This window comes from Gopherus evgoodei, chromosome 4 (assembly GCF_007399415.2).
Source record: "Gopherus evgoodei ecotype Sinaloan lineage chromosome 4, rGopEvg1_v1.p, whole genome shotgun sequence".
NCBI classification, from domain to species: Eukaryota; Metazoa; Chordata; order Testudines; family Testudinidae; genus Gopherus; species Gopherus evgoodei.
This window is the reverse complement of record NC_044325.1, coordinates 100222655-100226218: the sequence shown is the minus strand read 5'-3', so window position 1 is coordinate 100226218 and position 3564 is coordinate 100222655. Positions and strand designations below refer to the sequence as shown.

Genomic DNA, 3564 nt, shown 5'->3' with positions numbered 1-3564 from the left:
TTTGCTGTGTTCCCTGAAGGTCACCAAATCTGGGGAAGCAAGTTCTAAAGACCCCCCTGCCAGCCACCCCCTTTCTTTTATAATGACAAGGTCCACACTGGCAAGGAAAGTTTGCATCTTCTTAGCCAGACACAGATGGTAAAAAAGCTGCCAGCGTTACCTCTGTGGTATGCTAATCAAACAGCATGAAAAATGTCACCCCGCAATTCATAAACCAGGAACAGTTTTTTTTTCACATATCACACTGAACATTTGAAAAACAGGCACAAGCAGAAATGATTACCTATTTTGAACAACTAAACTTTTTTCTTTCTCTCTCTGCAGAACTCACCTGCAGGAATGATTTGGCCAGATGTGCGCTCACCTGGAAGTGTTTCCAGACAACAGATCCAACTGCTGAGGTCACTTTGGATGTTCCCTGGGTGTAGGAATGGGGGTGGAAATTGTCATTCTAGTGAACTTACTCAGGGTGACTGTCTGTGCCCACTGAATAAAGAGAACACCAGATGATGGGATGAGTAGGATAGACCAACATAAAGAAATACAGGGTGAGGTGGGTAAACAGTTCCCATCTGCAGTGCCAAACCCAATGCTAATAATTCTATCCTCAGTGGGGGCTAACAATAGGACTCTACTGAGTGCCAGACTTCTCTGGAAGAGAATTATTCTCTTACTCACAGTTTCCTGTAATACAAGTAGATTAGGACATCATTCAGACCCTGCCTGCTCCACCTTCCAAGTAAGATTAACCCCATACTAACAATCAGAACCTCAAGACCGACATTCAGCCTCATGGTGTGATGATCTGGGAATCTGTCTGTTTAATTATGAATTCCATGTGAGGTTATGACCTCTCAGTATGTATCTTTATCAGACTGCAAACTCCATTTTGAATATGGGGGCTAGTTGTCTTTTCTGTGGTCTCTTTGGCTCCATGTTGGACTGAAGTTCCAAGGTGAAGTGATACAGGACTGACAATAAAGGGTTGTTAGCCAAAGATGGTCTTCTGTTCACATGCAAACATACGAGACATTAGACTGGATCTCCACAGGAGAACTGGTTTGTCTGAGAAGAAGTTGCCTGACAATCAGGGCCGGCTCTAGGTTTTTTGCCGCCCCAAGCAAAAACATTTTTGGCTGCCCTCTGCCCCAGCCCTGGGCTCCCCCCACCAACCCGGAACCCCCTGCTACCCCAGCGCTGGGCTCCCTCCTCCCCCCCCAGTGCACTCCCCCCCACCCGCACTCCCCTGCCACCCCAGCCCTGGGCTCTCCCCCGCAATCTGCACCCTCCTGCTGTTCCAGCCCTAGGTCACTGGTAACTTGCTCCCAGGGCGGGTCATTCAGCAGGAATTTTGGATGTGGCACTGCAATACCAGGTCAATGCATGGGATGGACAGAGCAAGCTCCTATTCCGGCCCCCTGTTTCAAAAATCAATTTAATATACAGTCCTCAAAGAAAGGATATATCAGATATTAAACTGATAAGAACAGATACTACGCTTGATCTTAGCTCACAGAGAGCTGAGAATTTTGGATGTGCATAGAACACAGATAGAATTGGTTCCCATGTGGTTACAGAACTGCAGTAAAGTGGAACAATTTTCAGCTTGTGTGATTGGAGGATATCGGGTGCATATTATAAGACTGTCCTACATAAATGAGGAAAAGTTGAGGTGCCTTTGTTATTCTTTTGTTCCACTCTTTCTTTCTATGGGGAATTTGCCAATGCAATATCACTGTCTTCCGTTTAAACAAAAAGTAAAAAAAAATAAAAAAGGCAATGGCTGTTGAAAATAGCAATTCCAGGGCTAAAAACCACTGGGAAGCATTTCTTGCTTCTTCATTTCTTATCGTATTTTTTCTACAGCAAGTTACCGTGGATCAGTATATTTGATTTGGGAGAAACGAAGTAACACTCGCCCAAACTGATCTTAAGCACTCCTGAATTTTGAGGTGTTCAGATCTGGAAGGCAGGTGCTACATTCCCTTTCTGACTATTAGCTAAATCTGGAAAGGAAATGTCAATTTCTGCTTCCATGGCTCAGACATGGAAATCCTCCTATGTGCCTGGTACTGTATCTAAAGCTGCCGAAGTCCCCTAGCAGAGCCTTCCCTCCCTTACTTTTCATTTTAAATTCTAGAGGGATCCACGTACCTCCCTTGCTAGGCTTCAGATAGAGAGGGGCACTGTCCATTTAGTCCACCCAATTCCTTCTTTGTGGGCTACAAGGTGAGGTCACATCAGTATCCCTAATGCAGTCTCGGGAAGTCTTCTGAAGGGGACGTCTGGGGCAAAGCCTTCTACTCCTTGGGCACACTTATTCCCCATTCACAGTGCCACCCCCCCCTTTCGACTTGCAGCATGGCTCAGCCACCTCACTCCCTACCCCTCCCTTTCCTGTTGATAGCGGCCAAGGCATTGCTGGGAAATGTAGTTCTTTCCCTGCTCCAGGGCTGGCTCTATAGGCAGGAGCTAGGCAAGGAACTACATTTCCCAGGGTCCCATGGGTTCTCAGCTTCCATGCTGGATCCCCAGCTGCTCTGTGGCTGCGCTTCTGCAGGGTTGTGAGAGGGGAGGAAGTGAGTTAAAAAAAAATGGATAGCCAAAATGCTGCCCCCTGGAAATGTGCTGCCCTAAGTACCTGCATGTTTTGCTGGTGCCTAGAGCCAGCCCTGCTGACAATGAAGTCATCTAGGAAGGCAGATCCAGGAGTTACCTGAGAGAGGGACAAGAAGGTTATAAAGATTAAGAGTGGATCTATTTGGGATTTTTAGCCGTTTTTACCAACTCAAGATGAGGGAAGTTGGTGAAGGAGCTTAATGAGGTAGGGGGAACTCTGCCTACCTGATCACAGATGGTCCCCCCAATTACCTCCAAAGGAAGGCTAAGCTAGAGTGAGGGGCTTTGCATTCAGGGTGTTTGTTGTTTTCTATATGATGTGTACTCCGTGTATTTCTCATGCTGACGTAAAGAGAAATAGTGTGTTAGAATCCTATGCAAAGTGTCTCTGTGCTTACAAATAAAGGGCTAAATCCAGCAATCCTTACTTGGCCAATAAGGCCCAGTCAATGGACTAGTGACCAAGTAGAGACTTGGCTGGATTTGGCTCATCCTGATCACTAACACCTAAAGATCAAATCCTATCCCATCATCCATAAGTGATTCTGCTGAGAGAAGGAGGAACATAAGAGCTTCCATACTGGGTCAGACCAATGGTCCATCTCAACCAATATCTTATCTCCAAAAGTGACCAGTACCAGAGCTTCAGGGGGAGTGTATAGAACAAGGAAATTTTAGAGAGATCCACCCCACCATCCTCCTGGGTTCAGGCAGTCAGAAATTTAGGGTCACCCCAACCATGGCATTGCATCCCTGACCATCTTGGCTAATAGCCACTGATGGACCTATCCTCTGTGAACATATCTAATTATTTTTTTAACCCAGTTATACTTTGGTGATCACAAAATCTCATGGCAATGAGTTCCACAGGTTAATTGCATGTTGTGCAAAAAAAGTACTTCTTATTTATCTTAAACCTGCCACCTATTAATTTCATTTGAAGGA

At 45.7% G+C, this 3564-nt stretch overlaps 1 non-coding gene across 1 annotated transcript; it reads right to left on the bottom strand.

Annotated features, from left to right (window-relative positions):
- Positions 1 to 1341: 1341 nt before the first annotated feature.
- LOC115651753 lies at positions 1342 to 1532 on the bottom strand. Its single transcript, XR_004000424.1, has one exon. It is a non-coding gene; the product is annotated as a U2 spliceosomal RNA (small nuclear RNA).
- Positions 1533 to 3564: the final 2032 nt, after the last annotated feature.